This window comes from Oryctolagus cuniculus, chromosome 17, assembly GCF_051225735.1.
Source record: "Oryctolagus cuniculus isolate XC-2025 breed Fujian yellow rabbit chromosome 17, ASM5122573v1, whole genome shotgun sequence".
Classification (NCBI taxonomy): Eukaryota; Metazoa; Chordata; class Mammalia; order Lagomorpha; family Leporidae; genus Oryctolagus; species Oryctolagus cuniculus.
Window position 1 is genome coordinate 53,124,911 of NC_142883.1, and position 16,394 is coordinate 53,141,304.

The window sequence follows — 16,394 nt, forward strand, 5'->3', positions numbered from 1 at the left end:
TAAAGAAATTCTTTTAATTTATTTGACTAAAAAAAATCAGGCAGAGAGAGAAAGCTCCCATTCCCTAGGTTACTCCCCAGATGCCCACAATGGCTCCTGCCTGGAGCTGAGACTGGGAACCAGGGACTGAATCAAGGTCTCCCACATGGGTAGCAGGGCCCCAGCACAGGAGCCATCACAGCTGTCACTCAGGGTCTGCGTGAGCAGGCGGCTGGAGCCAGAGAGAAGCCGGGAATTGAACACAGGTGCTCTGACGTGAATGCAGGTGTCTCAGCCTCCAGGCCAAATGCCTGACCCCTCTTTGAGACTTTCTCTTACCCAGAAAGGCCCTCAAGGCAACTTGGGGTGCCTGTGGAGGAGACACAACTCCAGGCACCACTCTCGCCTCCACCCCCACCCTGCGTGAACCCCCCCACGCCTGTGAGCAGGAAGGACGTAGGTTCCCCACCAGAGGGGACCTCCCCTGTTAGCTCAAGCCCCAAGCTGTTCCATCTCCCCGCTGAACAGCTCACAGCACGGACGCCATGCTGGTGCCACTGTGCCCCAGAGGGAGATCGCTGGAGCCCTCAAGTTCCATGGTTTTCTACCACAAGCCCTCCCATTGTGCTTACATGGACCAGGGGCCCAAGACCTGGCTTCCAGCCTGGACCCCACTGGCCACCCCTCCTCTCACCCATTCGGCTCTTAACAGATGCCTTTGCAGTTTATGAGAGATCTCCGGGGTTAAACACTATTTCCTCCTCTATATAGTGCTCCTGGGATGCTTCCTGCCTTGTATCCACCCCTGAGCCCCACACATGCTATGTGGGTCAGGTCTTTGTTGCTCCCGGCAGGGAGCTCCTCCCTCACCCAGCTTGCACCGGGCTGAATCACTCTCCTACTGCACAGGTCACTCTCCCACTCAAAACCCTTTCCACGGCTCCCCACTGCCTCTAAATTAGGTTCAAATAATTCATCCTGGCGTTCAAGGTCAGCATCCCACCATCTGGCCCTGCCATCTTTTTTTTTTTTTTTTGGCCTCATTTTTTTTAGAGATTTATTTATTTATTTGAAAGGCAGAGTTAGAGAGAGGCAGAGGCAAAGAGAGGAGGGGCATGTCTTCCATCCGATGATTCACTCCTCAGATGGCCACAGTGGCTGGAGCTGCGCTGATCTGAAGCCAGGAACCAGGAGCTTCTTCCAGATCTCTCACATGGGTGCAGGGGCCTAAGGACTTGGGCCATCTTCTATTGCTTTCCCAGGCCATAGCAGAGAGTTGGGTCGGAAGTGGAGCAGCTGGGACTAGAACCGGTGCCCATATGGGATGCTGGCACTGCAGGCAGCAGCTTTACCTGCTACGCCACAGCGCTGGCCCCTGGCCTCATTCTTGTCCACCCACTTCTTCTAGCAGACTGAAAAATCCCACTCAGGTTTTCCTGTCAACAGGCCCCTACCCCATGCTTCATTGGATCTGAAAAGTCCTTCTGCATATTTGTGCATGTCTGACCTTGACCCTGTGAACCTAGTTATTAGTTAGATGGCCTCAGCAGGTTGTTGAAGCTCCATGTCTTCAGATGCAGCCAAAGAACACAGCGATTCTTTCTTTCCATCCTGCAAGGTAACTTTGCCAACTTCTCTTCCAGCTGGACCTGGACTGTCTCTGTGACATTCTCGGACCAAGTGCTTGTGGTGGACCCGGTGCTACGTCCCTCGCAGCTTCTGGTTGTGTACTCTGGGGAGCCAGCCACCATCTAAAGAAGGTCCTGCTACGATGCTAGAGACACGGTCACACAAAGGACGACAGACGTGTCCCAGTCGACAGCTAGGCCCAAGGTCCAGGCAGGGGAGCGAGGCCACTTTGATCCTGCAGTCCAACAAGACCCTCAGCTAACACTGTGGAGCTGAGGCCATCTCTCCCCCCGATGGTTCTCTCCATCCGCTGGTTCACTCCCCAATTGGCTGCAACGGCCGGAGCTGTGCCGATCTGAAGCCAGGAGCCAGGAGCTTCTTCCAGGTCTCCCACGTGGGTGCAAGGATGGAAATCAGATGGAAATTATATTAGTTTCCTTGGCAGATAAAAACCTTTTGTTTTGGGCCAGCACTGTAGCGTAGTGGGTAAAGCTGACACCTGCAGTGGTGGCATCCCATATGGGCGCTGGTTTGAGTCCTGGCTGCTCCACTTCCGATCCAGCTCTCTGATATGGCCTCAGAAAGCAGTGGAGCATGGCCCAGGTGCTTGCACCCTTGCACCCACGTGGGAGACCTGGAAGAAGCTCCTGGCTTCTGGCTTCAGATCGGGAACTCAATCTATTTCTCCCACACTAGGTGGCAGGAGCCCAAGCATCTGCACCATCATACACACCCCTTAGGGTGCACATTAGCAGGAAGCAGAGCTGTGACTCAACCCAAGTACTCTGATATGGAAAGCATACATCCCAAGCAGTCTGTCTCTCACCACTGTGCCAAACACCACCCTAGAGGAGAACCTTTTAACTCCAGGGAAATTTCAAATGAAAAACAGAAGGTTGAAGGGAATCCAAACCATAGTATCAGTGTTTTTATGTTTGTATGCACGTTTACACTTAATAGAATTTAGCCTAGTGGTGAGTACTGTGGCACAGCCTTGGGAGTTGTGACCATATGAGGAGTGAACCAGCAGATGGAGGCGCTCTCTCTCTCTCTCTCTCTCTCTTTCTCTCTCTCTGTTTCCTTCTCTCCCCAACCCCTGTCTTTCAAATAAATAAATAAATAAATCATTTTAAAAAGCAGAATTTAGCCTATTGAAGGCAAAAGTTTTGAAATTTCAATTAAAAATAAATATCTAATTGATTCAGACTTCTGATTCTACCCTGAAAATTTCCTAAACTCCTTGACTTATATAGAATACTGGAACATCTCAGAAAACACGAAGTTCACTATATTTATACGTGTAATTCATTGGATGAATAATCTCAATTTAAATACCTGAAAAAGTTTCATTTGTTGTCAGGCCATTCAAGTACATAACAGGAAAACGGAATACAATAAAGGCCTAAATGCAACCTAAAGTGTCTACAAATTAACTTTGGAATTAGAATCACAATTACAGAATCTTTAAAGTCAGAATCTGTACAAAAGTGGTAGTTAACATACGCTGGACGTGAATAGAGTGAGATTTGTAAGTGGAAGCTTAAACAAGAATGAGGCTTTCTGGTTTGAATTTTGATAAATTAAATATTTTAAAAGGCAGGTGAATCTCTGAATATCTTTGTCTATAAAATGAGGTTTACGGTGATACCTGTCTTGTAGGACTCTGAGAGGCTGAGCTAAGTTGAACCTGCTTGGTGCTGTACCTGTCTCGAGGCACACCTTCCATATGGGATGCTGGCAATGGTTAGTATTATCAGCTCTTCAAGGAGGAGCAGACACATATTCTGCAAGAAGAGGGAATCCAGGGCCGGCATAGAATGCAGGTAACACTGGCGGCCGGGGGAGATGGCCACCTGACAGCTCTGCCCCTCAGGCCCTCTCTGGCCAGCCAGGCTCGCCCTCATCTTGCCTGATCCCTCCCATATGTGCTAGGCTGTTCCAGCAGGGGTGCCCTTCAGGTCACTCAATGCCCCCTTTACCCATGTCCATGCAAAGCATTTCTCATGAGTCATTCGTTCTTTCACTAATTCATCCTTTGCCGTAGTTTGGGGGCCCCCAAAGACTCATATGTTAAGGGGTTTGTCCCCAAAGTCTTACAATCATGGTTTATGGATCAAGGGTGGACACTTGATCCAACTGTGGTGTCCAGGAGGTGGGCTCCAGGGGAGGGTCTTTAGGTTATTGTGGGGCATGCCGTCAGAATGTAGTCTTGTGGTTTTTTTTTTTTTTTAAGATTTATTTATTTATTTGAAAGTCAGAGTTACACAGAGAGAGAAGGAGAGGCAAAGAGAGAGAGAGAAAGAGGTCTTCCATCCTCTGGTTCACTCCTCAGTTGGCTGCAACAGCTGGAGCTGTGCCGATCCGAAGCCAGGAGCTTCCTCCAGGTCTCCCACCAGGTGCAGAGGCCCACAGACTTAGGACATCTTCCACTGCTTTCCCAGGCCATAGCAGAGAACTGGATTGGAAGTGCAGGAGCTGGGACTCGAACTGGCGTCCATATGGGATGCCAACACTGCAAGTGGAACTTTACCCGCTGTGCTACAGCATCGATCCCTAAATACAGTTTTGTGTTTCAGTATCCTTAGGAGAAATTTTCTGAAGTATTTAGCGGGGTAAAGGTTTGTGACGTCTGCACTTACTTTGAAATGAGGAGGCAGAAAAGAAAAAACAAATCTAGCTATGTGCAGTCATTGTCTACTCCTGAGTCTCAAATTATTTCAGACGTAGGGGCTCCAAGCAAGACGATTCTCCCTCTTGGTGGTTCTAGCCCAGGTCTCTCGGGAAGCAGTCAGGGTGGCAGTGGCGTGGCAGCTGGGATCCACTCGCATGGCTGTTGGTGGGAGGCCTCAGTTCCCCACCACGTGGAATTCTCCAACCGGCTGCCTGAGTGTCATGGTACGGCGGCTGGATGATTCCAGGAAGTGGAGCAGCCAGGACTCAGTGGGTTGCCAGCATCACAGGTGGTGGCCCCAGGGGCCGGAAGTTTGAGCCATTACCATTGTCAGTCCAGGGCACACATTAGTGGAAAGCTGAATCAGAAGCAGAGAAGCAGGGCCAGCATAGTGGTGTGGCAGGTAAAGGTGCCTGTGGCACCAGCATTCCACATGGGCACCGGTTTGAGTCTCGCTCCACTTCTGATCCGGCTCCTTGCGAGTGTACCTGGGAAAGCAGCAGACGATGGCCCAAGTGCTTGGGGCCCTGCACCCACGTGGGAGACTCCAAAGAAGCTCCTGGCTCCTGGCTTCAGTCTGGCATAGCCCCAGTCATTGTGCCTTTTGGGGAATGAACCAGCAGATGGAAGATCTCTCTCTCTCTCTCTCTCTCTCTCTCTTTTTCTCTCTTTCTCTCTCTCTCTCTCTGCCTCTCTGTAGCTCTGCCTTTCAAATAAATAAATGTATCAACAAAAAAGTGCACAATTCATCCTTATCATTTGAAGATATATAAGTACAAGCAGGAGTAGGTAAATAAATGAGAATAAATTTAAGGGTATTAAAAAACATTCATGTAGCATAGGATGCGAAGCAGCTAGAAACCTGGGAAAGACCTAGATCAAAATTTCAGCCGGATTCTGAAGAGTCTGTTTCCCGGGACATCCCAGGGTCTACTTGTCAGGAGCGAGGGAAGTCTTTGGATTCCTCCCTCACCCACTTCCACCCCCACTCCACTTCTTATCCGACCATAGGCTCTGCTTGGATCAGTTACACAAATGGTCCCTTTGCACAAGTCCAAATTGGCCTGGACCATGGCGGCAACCTCAGATTGTCGGTTTATTTCACAGAAGATATTCAAAGCACCAAAAACATCACTGGGCTTCCTTTCGAGGGCGTTATCTATAGAAAACCCTTCTGCTTGGGTTTGCGGCTTTTTTTTTTTCTTGTCTGTTGTTTTTCCTGGTCACTTGCAACTCTGCAGAGACCACGTGCTCTGGTATGCGAGTGTTCCCCAAGGATTTGTGGGTTGAGTGCTTGGTCCTCAGCGTGGCGATGCTGGCAGCTGGTGTGGACCGTTAGTGAGAGCTGGGGCTAGCAGGAGGGTCCCAGGTTATTACGGGCTCTGCCCCTGGAAGCAGGCCCTTCCTGACTTCCTGTCTCGGCGATGTGATTGCTCCCACGTGCAGCGCTCCCACCATTGTGCCTTCCCCAGAGCCTAGCAATGCCAGTGCCATGAACTTGGAACTTCCAGAACCGTGAGCCAAATCAGCCTCATTTCTTCATAACGTAGCCTGCTTGAGGTATTTCATTATAATGACAGGAAATGTCATTGTAATACACTGCATAAAAGTAAAAAATTTAAAAAACAATACACTGTAATAAACTTATGGAGATGACGCAAATGATTCCAGTTCATAGGAATTCAGATTCAGACTTTGCACAGGGAAGCTGCGAACTGAGTTTGCCAGGCAGGTGAGATGGTTCTCGTTACTTTCAGCAAGCAGGGTTCAGCTTTTTTTTTTTTTTTTTTTTTTTTTTTGACAGGTAGAGTGGACAGAGAGAGAGAGAGACAGAGAGAAAGGTCTTCCTTTGCCGTTGGTTCACCCTCCAATGGCCACTGGCACACTGCAGCTGGCGCACCGCGCTGATCCGATGGCAGGAGCCAGGTACTTCTCCTGGTCTCCCATGGGGTGCAGGGCCCAAGCACTTGGGCTATCCTCCACTGCACTCCCGGGCCACAGCAGAGAGCTGGCCTGGAAGAGGGGCAATCGGGGCAGAATCCAGCGCCTCAACCGGGACTAGAACCCGGTGTGCCGGCGCCGCTAGGCGGAGGATTAGCCTAGTGAGCCGTGGCGCCAGCCATAAGTGAATAATTTTTAAAAATTTGAACCGTCCTTTAAGGAGATGCTCTGTGTGCGTCCACTCTGGCTTCTTTGCTTTCCTGCCCCCCCCACCCCACCCCATCCTCCATGGAGGAGCTGCCGTCATCTCTCCCAAGGCCACGCTCCCGAGCACGCTCCTGCCAGGCTGACAACAGACGCGCTGCAGGTAGCCAGTGCACACCTGGCTTTGGCAAAGGTGACAGCTGTGCACCACCACCCTGAACCCAGCACCTCACCCGGTACCCAACAGCTGGACAGCCCCCAAGGCAGGTGGCTGTTCTAGCCAGGAAACAGAGGCCACCCCCACCACTCTGTCTCTGCCTGATTAAGGATTCTGCATCTCACTAGCAGCACTGAGACCTACCTTCCCAGCGTGCGACAGAGAAGGTTTGCAAGTTTCTGGTTTTTTTTTTTTTTTTCTTTTTTTTTCCCTACAGGCTTCAAAATCTCCTCTCTCTCCTCTCTTCCAAGCTCGTTCTCCAAATCCTAGAATCTGTGCCAGAGTCGGTTTGCAAGCCTGGCAATATAAAACACAAACCAAATAAACAGACTTCTCAGAGCTCGGTCTGTGGTCTCTTATTCTTTTCTGTTTTTTTCGTTCATAAAATCCTTCCATGCTCCCTTGTCCCATTGGGATAAAACCCCAGGATTCTTGAAAAGGCCTCCCCAGGAGCCCCAACGATCCAGCCTGGCTGACTCTGTTCTCACTGCTCTGGCCTCTGCCCACGCCTTCCAAGCCCACGCGCTCTCTCTTTTGTATTAGGACATGCTCACTCCCCATCTTTGTCCTTCTGTCATCTCTGTCTGGCTTAAAAAAGAAAATCTGGGCTGGCAATGTGGCATAGTGGGCTAAGCCTCTGCCTGCAGTGGCCAGCATCCCATATGGGCACTGGTTTGAGTCCCAGCTGCTCCACATCCCAGCCCTCTGCTAATGGCCTGGGAAGGCAGCAGAGGATGGCCCAAGTGCTTGGGCCCCTGCATCCACGTGGGAGACGTAAAAGAAGCTCCTGGCTCCTGGCTTCAGAATGGTGTAGCTCTGGCCATTGCGGCCATTTGGGGAGTGAACCAGCAGATGGAAGACTCTTTCTCTGTCTCTGTCTCTCTCTGTAACTATGTCTCTCAAATAAATAAATAATATTTAAAAAATCTCTTCATTTCTCAAACCCTTCCTAAATGTTACATTGCTGCCTCAGAAGGACTTGGTTTGGGGCTGGTGCTGTGGCACAGTGAGTTAGGCCACCACTTGTGATGCCGGCATCTCATATCAGAGTGTGGGTTTGAGTCCCAGCTGCTCTGCTTCTGATCCAGCTCCCTGCTAATATTCCTGGGAGGGCAGCAGAAGATAGTCCAAGTCCTTGGGCCCCTGACACCCACCTGGGATACCAGGATGGAGTTCCTGGCCAGGCCAACCTCTGCCTGTTGTGGCCATTTGGGGAATGAACCAGTAGATGGAAGATCTCCCTCCTTCTCCCTAATGCTCTTTCTCTCTCTCTGTCACCCTTTTTTTTCTTTTTTAAAGAATTATTTATTTGAAAGGAGGAAGAGCTGGTTGGATCCCCAGCTCCCTCTCTCTATCGGATCCCATAGCACTTGGCACTTCTTAACAGCTCTTGCTCTGATAATTGGTTAATGATTTTGCAAGCTCTGGCAAGCAGGCACCAGTCAGTGGCTGACCGCTTTGTCCTTTTTGCTTTGCTTGGTGCTTGGCCTCTAGGGGGCGCTCAATAGAACCACTATTTATTGATTGACAGAAGGCGGGTTCCGCGGTGCAGCAGTGAGGGTGGACGACGGGTAGGATGGAGTGGGACTGGCGGGGTGGGGGTTGAGCAGTGAATTTTTGCCTGTGACAGTGAATCTTGGGTTGGGCGTTGATGGCCAGCTGGCCTCTCATTCACAAGCCAGATATCTTCCCATGAAGCCTGGGCAGCCTCGGGTATGTATTCCTTTATCTCGCACTGCCCTTCATCAGCGCCTCATCAAACCCCCGTTTCCTTCTTTCTCCCTGCACTGTTTTTTTTCTTCTAAATCTGTCATTACTTCCATATTAAAATGCTTCCCCAAATACCCCCAAAATGCAGCCTGGCAGCTCCTCAAAAGATTACACATAAAGCAGCCACAGGGCCCAGCATGTCTATTCCCAGGAGAACTGAAAACACAGGCACGCACAGACACACACACACAAGGCGCAGCACAGCACTGTTCCTGACAGCCAGAAAGCAGAAACAACCCCAATGGGCATCGACTGACTACCGGAGAAGCAACATACTGTTTACCCACACAAGGGGATGGTATTCAGCCACTAAAGAGATGACAGACAGATCCATGCTATCACGGACAAACCATGAAAACACCACACTGAGCGAAACCGCTGCGCTGAGTCACACCCCAAAGGCCGTATAGTTTACGATGTCATTCGCATACGATGTCCAGAAAAGGCAAGTTCATAGAGACACAAACTAGATCAGGGGTTTTCTGGGGCTGAGAGATTGGGAGGAAACGGGCATGGGGCTTTTTAGGAGGTAATGAGAATGTTCTAAAATGGACTAGAACACTTGATGGTTGCAGGTCTCAGTAAATGTACCAATAATGTACTAAAAGCAGAACTGTCTACTTTAATTGAGCGATATGTGCTAATTAAAAAAAAAAAAAAAAAAAAAAGGCCTGCGCTGTGGCTCACTAGGCTAATCCTCCGCCTTGCGGTGCCAGCACCCCGGGTTCTAGTCCCGGTCGGGGCGCCGGATTCTGTCCCGGTTGCTCCTCTTCCAGGCCAGCTCTCTGCTGTGGCCAGGGAGTGCAGTGGAGGATTGCCCAAGTGCTTGGGCCCTGCACCCCATGGGAGACCAGGATAAGTACCTGGCTCCTGGCTTCTGATCAGTGCGGTGCGCTGGCCGCAGCGCGCCGGCTGCGGCGGTCATTGGAAGGTGAACCAACGGCAAAGGAAGACCTTTCTCTCTGTCTCTCTCTCTCTCACTGTCCACTCTGCCTGTCAAAAAAAAAAAAAAAAAAAAAAAAAAACCTAGAAGGAGAAAGAGAAGGGAGGATGCCCAGTCCCTACCCTTGTTGGGTTGAGATTCCTGGGAGAATTTGCTGAAAGCCGTGGACCTTCTCCTGTCCCCACTCCCCACCCCCCACACTTGCCCCAGGCCTGATAAATCCATCCATGCACATGAATAAAGCTGTCATAAAAATAGGAGGGGCCAGTGTTGTGGCACAATAGGTTAAGCCACCTCTTGCAATCCTGGCATCCCATAAGAGCACCAGTTCAAGTCCCAGCTGCTCCACTTCCGATTCAGCTCCCTGATAAGGCACTTGGGAAGTAGCAGAAGATGGCCCAAGTGCTTGGGCCCCCGCACCCAAGTGGGAGACCTGGATGGAGTTCCTGGCTCCTGGCTTCTGCCTGGCCCAGCCTTTGCCATTGCAACCACTTGGGGAGTGAACCAGCAGATTGAAGATCGATCGATCTCTCTATCTCTCTCTCCCTTTCCTTCTCCCTCTCTCTTTGCAATTCTGACTCTCAAATAAATATCTGAAAAAAACAAAACACCAGGAGATTCGAGAGAAACTGAAGTCTACACATTAACTCCTCAGAGATTGATAAGCTCCAAGAGAACCCTGATTTGATAAAACTATCACCGGTAATTATTATTATTATTATTATTATTATTTTGACAGGGAGAGTTAGAGAGAGAGAGAGACAGAGAGAAAGGTCTTCCTTCCGTTGGGTCACCCCGCAAATGGCCATTATGGCCGGCGCGCTGCGCTGATCCGAAGCCAGGAGCCAGCTGCTTCCTCCTGGTCTCCCATGCAGGTGCAGGGCCCAAGGACTTGGGCCATCCTCCACTGCACTCCCGGGCTAGCAGAGAGCTGGACTGGAAGAGAAGTAACCGGGACTACAACCCGGGGTACCAGTGCTGCAGGTGGAGGATTAGCGAAGTGAGCCGCGGCGCCGGCCCACCGGTAATTATTTTTATTCATTTTCATTTGAAAAGCAGAGAGAGAGAAAGAGAGAAAGCTTCTGTATGCTGGTTCACTCCCCAAAGGCCTTCAACAGCCCCAGCTGGGCCAGGCCACTGCCAGGAGCGCAGTGCTCCATCTGGGTCTCCCATGTGGGTGGCAGGGACCCAAGTACCTGAGCCATCACCTGCTGTCCCCCGGGGAGCACATTAGCCGGAAGCTGGCTGACACCCTTTCTTGATCCACCGGGTAAGCAGAGTCTGAGGGGGACCTTCGTCCCCTGGTGTTTCCCACATGTAGAAGGCGAAAGGGAGATCCTCTGGGTGGACCTAATCTAATCCCATGAGACCTTTAAAAGCAGAACACGCCTTTGGCTGGCATTGTCACAAAACCTGGCGAGGTCTCCACGTGCCGCCGAGGCCTTTGAAGATGGAGGGGCTATGCCACGAGGAACGCAGCCCCCTGGCTGACGGCCAGGCAGGAAACGGGGACCTCAGATCTGCAGCTGCAGGAACTGGATTATGTCAACAACCTGAATGAGCTTGGAAGTGGATTCTTCCCCTGAGTCCCCCGATGACAGCCCCAGCAGCCGCCACCTTGGGCTCGGCACTGCAGCCTACGTGGACCCCTGGCTTCCTACCGCGGGACAAGAAGCAGGTGTCGGTACCCGGCTCCAAGTTTGCACTAATATGTTTCTCCTACTAGAAAAGCCAATGTAATCAGCTCTGCATGGCTATGCAGCTGGCTTGTCGTTCCTGCTGGATGTTTCTAGATACAGCTCTTATTTCTCCCAGAAATGCCTAATATGGTTCTTTCTCCCCGCCAGCCGCCTCCCACTCAGAGTGATGTCACGCTCCGGGACTGGTTCTTACCCTCCCTGAACCCACGGTCGACACTGGGAGCTGCTCCCTAGAGTTTCAGAAGTTCAAGTGCAGTGAGGGTGCTGGGGGGAAGCCCACACTCAGCTGGTGTCACAGCTGTCAGCACTCTCACCCTCCAGGGGAGAAGCTGCTCAGGGCAGGGGTCTTGGGCCTTGGTGCCCCGCCACACATGCTGGCGACTCCCAGTACACATCGCTGGCACCGGAAGCCCTGGAGAAAAGGAGCTCACTCAGTTGCCTATGAGGTCAAGCCCAAGACGCCTGGAGACAAGAGGCAGAAGGTTCCAGAACCTCCCCAGCTGGCTGAAGGCTTGCCATGATGTGGGACCCCTGGGAGATAATAGTTGATCCCACAGCAGGGGGCTCTTTAGCTACCCTGAACAACTTTTTTTTTTTTTTTAAAGCAGAACATAAAGCATAGAGAGAGGGACAGAGAGAGAGAGAGAGAGAGAGAGAGAGAGAGAAATCTTCCATCTGCTGGTTCACTTTCTAAGTAGCTGGGCCAGGCTAAGACCAGGAGCCAGGAACTCCATCTGAGTCTCCCATGTGGGTAGCAGGGGCCCAAGCACTTGGGCCATCTTCCGCTGCTTTCTCAGGGGCATTAGCACGGAGCTGGATGGGAAGTGGAGCAGCCAGGATTTGAACTGGCACCCATATGGGATGCTGGTCCTGCAGGCGGGGGCTTTACCCGCTATGCCACAACACTGGCCCCCTCAGCTCTGGGTTCTCATCCTCACCAACAATTTGTGGGGGGCCTTTTGCTGTCTGGGGCCCTGTGTGTGGTGTGGCACAGGCGGCTGCCTACAGGCTTTGCTCTCAAGTTCCTGGGGCCCTCCATCCGACTCCCCCCACCCCCACGTCCCTTCAGGAAGAGCTAACAGGTTTTGGTGGGGAACAGCCAGCCCTCCCTCCATCCTGCTTCCTGCCTTTGCTGACGAGAACCGGTCATTTCTGGAATCATTGGTTGATTTCCGCTCCAACAAACTCCTGTCTTCTTGCTGGGAAAACGCCAGCCGCGTCCTTATCTTCATCTTCTTGTTCTTGGAATGGAGGGCGGGAGGAGTGAGGACTTGTGTGTGAGTGTGTGACGGTGTGACGGCCGCCCCCTCCAGGAAGCCCCCCTTGCTCCAGATCTGCTCTCCCCGCTTCCAGTGGCTGGGGAACGAGTTTGTCTCCTGTGCTCAGGGACTCTGCCTGGAAGTGCAGGATTTGCCCTGCCCGGGAGCTGGGCTGTCCTTTATAAACCTGGAGCGAGCTGCAGGGTCGGAGTGAGCAGATGTACGTGTGCGTGAACGCGTTTGCCTTGAGATGAGTTTGCCCGGGATCACAGGAATTCCAAGGGTGAAGCCTCATTCCCTTACCCCACCCCCGCTGCTGTCCAGGAACGCTGGGAAGCAGTGGGGGCTGGAAGGGCGTGGGGGCCTAAGGGGCAGCTGCACCTCTCAAGGAGACAGCAGAAGATGGGGGAGGGGCTGTGCCCGCTCTGCCCCCATGCCGCCTGCTGGCCCAGCAGGCCCTGTGGTCAGCGGCAGCTGTGCCAGAGGCACACCCACCACCCACAAACCTGTTTCTGGAGGGCGCTGGCCCTCATGTCCCTTCTGAGCACCGCCCTGGAGGTCGACCGTGCTGGGTTAGGGAGATGACCTCTGGCCTCTCACTTCTTCTGGGGTCACTGCGGCCTCCAGGACTCCTCCAGGCCTCTTCTAAAAGGGGCCACACCTCCACCTCCCCATCTGTGAGATGGGGCCAGGAGCCGCGTGGAGGCCTGGGATGTGTCGGCTGGACCAGGCCCAACTGTGTCCTACCCCCAGCCCCGACTGGGGTTCCGAGAGCGTCCTACGGGAGAAGGCAGGAGGTGGCCCGGGCGTTGGGGGGGGGGTAGCTCCCTCCTTTTGCCACTGCTAGGGACGGGTCACCTTGAGTGTGGGAGGCGGAGGCAGGGCCTGCACGGCTCCACCCTCCCCCTGGCTCCTCCTCCAATGTCCCCAGGCCCTGGGGTGAGGATGTGTGCCCAGCTGCCTCGGTGGGCTTCTGCAGAGACCCCCAAGCCAAGTTCGGGAGTGGACTGCTGCTTGCACTTGTGGATTCTGACTTCTGATTGGTTCTCGACGCTTCACGGTGGTATTTCTTTTGCGGCTGCCTCCGCTGTGAGCCCCAGGGTCCGGCATCCAAGAAGAAGCCAACAGCCTTAGAGAGCCTGTGTTGTTCGGCAGGAAAAGGTAGACCTATGTGTGTCTACAAGAAGAGGAAACACAGTGATTGATGGAGAGAAGAAACTAGAGGCAGCCCAGAGTTTGCACATCAAGGCTTGCCCAGGTCCCAGAACCTTGTGGGGGAGTCCCAGCCTCCCCCTAGGGACACCCCAGCGGAATCTATTCTCAGCCTTGCATGGGGTGGGGGGCGGTGGGGAAGTGTATTTAGGTCCAATAACACTGCACTGATAAAGCCCCAGGAGGAATTTCATGGATTCCTTGCTCCACGGAGAGCCCTCTGCCCAGCTTTATCCAGGAAGAGGGAGGGGGAGGAGAAACGAGAGGCCCAGACCCAGGGAACTTCAGGCTGGGGGCAGCTGGGCTCCTGGTGCTTTGCTGAGACGCTGGCCCGGCCTGCCAGGTGCATTCTCTTCATTAAACATCACTTGCTTGCTCACTGCTGATCTTTCTCACCTCTGAAATTCCTTTTTTTTTTTTTTTTAAGATTTATTTATTTGTTTGAAAGCTAGAGTTAGAGAGAGAAAGAGAGATATCTTCAACCTGCTGGTTCACTCCCCAAATGGCCGCAATAGCCAGAGCTGGGCTGATCAGAAACCAGGGATCCGGAACTTCTTCCAGGTCTTCCACGTGGGTGCAAGGGCCCAAAGACTTTCCCAGGCTCATTAGCAGGGAGCTGCATCGGAAGTGGAGCAGCCAGGACTCAAACCAGTGCCCACAGGGGATGCAGGCCCCTGGCTTAACCCGCTGTGCCATAGCACCAGCCCTTGGCATTCTTCACAATTTTTTTTTTTTTTTGACAGGCAGAGTGGACAGTGAGAGAGAGAGAAAGAGAGAAAGGTCTTCCTTTGCCGTCGGTTCACCCTCCAATGGCCGCCGCGGCTGGCGCGCTGCGGCCGGCGCACCTCGCTGATCCGATGGCAGGAGCCAGGAGCCAGGTGCTTTTCCTGGTCTCCCATGGGGTGCAGGGCCCAAGCACCTGGGCCATCCTCCACTGCACTCCCTGGCCACAGCAGAGGGCTGGCCTGGAAGAGGGGCAACCGGGACAGAATCCGGCGCCCCAACCGGGACTAGAACCCGGTGTGCCGGTGCCGCTAGGCAGAGGATTAGCCTAGTGAGCCGCGGCGCCGGCCATTCTTCACAATTTAATCATGCCCACAGTTGCTCAAGGCCAAATTCCTTGAACAAGCCCTTTGCACATACCAGGAAAAAAAAGTAGTCTGAGCCTCCCTAATCTGAAAATCCAGAAGCCAAAATGTTGTGATCGCCAACAGGATGCCACACCTGGAAAGTTCCACACCTAACTTCAACGATGGGTTGCACAAAATTATGGAAAAATATTCCATAAAAGTACCTTCAGCCTATGTGTACAAGGTATGCATGAGACACAAATGAATTTCACGTTTAGACTTGGGTCCCATCCCCAAGAAACCACATTCTGTGTGTGCAAATATTCCAGAATCTGAAAAAAAAAATCCCAAATCTGAAACATTTCCAGTTCCCTGCAATTCAGATAAGGGACACTTGCATCAAACTGCTTCTCTGACCAAATGCTGATTGACAGGTCACAGATACGCATTCCTTCCCCCCGCAGGATCCAGATGGAGCCCAGTGGTTCTCCAACGTAAGCCCGGATCAGAATCCCGGGAAGGGCTTGTTAAAACCCAGATTGCCGGCCCCACCCGCAGGGTTTCTGATTTGCAGATCTGGCGTGGAATTTCACCACCACATCTATCTGTCGTGGGGATCGAGAGCCCTGGCTGGGCTTGGAGAGACTCCCCCCCCGCCCCCGGCTAGACCTAGTCCAGGTTCTAGTCTACTCCCAGATGTAGGTAGACATGAACAGGTAGGATATTGAAAAGAAGAAAGACAGTGCACACTCAGACTCGAGTGTGGGCAACCTCGAGAGACAGAATCGCCTCCACCCAGGCTGGGGCATCCTTTTTTTGTGGGGCAGGGGTGGTGCTCAGGTCAGGGTCTCATGGAAGAGCCAAAGGAGCCAGGGTTTGGGGTGAGGCTGTACACACGTGTGGCCTCCAGGAAGGAAGGTGTCACAGCCTCTGGATGGGATGGAAAGCGAGGCTTAGCTGCGTGATGGGGATTGGGTGTACCGGGTTTCAGCCATGTTGAATCAGTGTGGAAGATGCTGGGATTTGGTGAAGCACATGGCTTGGGCGTTGGTAGTCCTTAGCCCCTGGTCCCTTCCCGACTCCCTGCCTTACCCACATGGTAACAAGCTCCCCAGGGCTGCTGCTGGCTGGCGGCCCCATCCAGAGAAGCGCCCAGTGAGGCACTTTGTGCACAGGGGTAGCTGCCTGCAGGCTATGCAGGCCGTGAGGATTCCTGTGGTCTCAGGGACCCTGTGATCACAGGGCTTGCTTGGGCTTCCTCCCCAGCCTGCAGTGCAGGGGAAGAAGCACAGTGCCCCTGCCTTCCAGGGGCAGCCTGGCCAGTGGGGGAGAGCACAGGACCCAAGAGTGAATCCTGCTGGTGCTGGTGTCGTCCTGTGGCTCAGGTCCCCGGGGAGGTGACCCACTCTGTGAGATAAGGGTGGTGGTGCCTTATCCCCAAGCCATGGTATGAGTCAGCTTTTTGTTGCTTTAACAAATGCCTGAGAGGAGCCACTTTGGAAGGAGGGAAGGTTATGCACAGTTTTGGAGGTTCACTGTGCAAGATTAGGTGGCCCCAGGGGGCTGGGCTCTCATGAGGGCAGTGGTTGGCAGAGTGAGCCAAGAAGCAGAGTTGGGCCCTACCCAGGCCTATATAACCAGGCCTCTCTCAAAGATGACCCTTCAAGGGCGCCCACTGACCTCCCATCATGGTTGGGTTAAGGCTTTCCTGTCATCAGTTTATGACTTTGGGGATGTAAGCATCAAGTACACGGCTGGTACCCGCTGCTGCCCAGGGCCCTCTGACTTGGCTGTGGTAG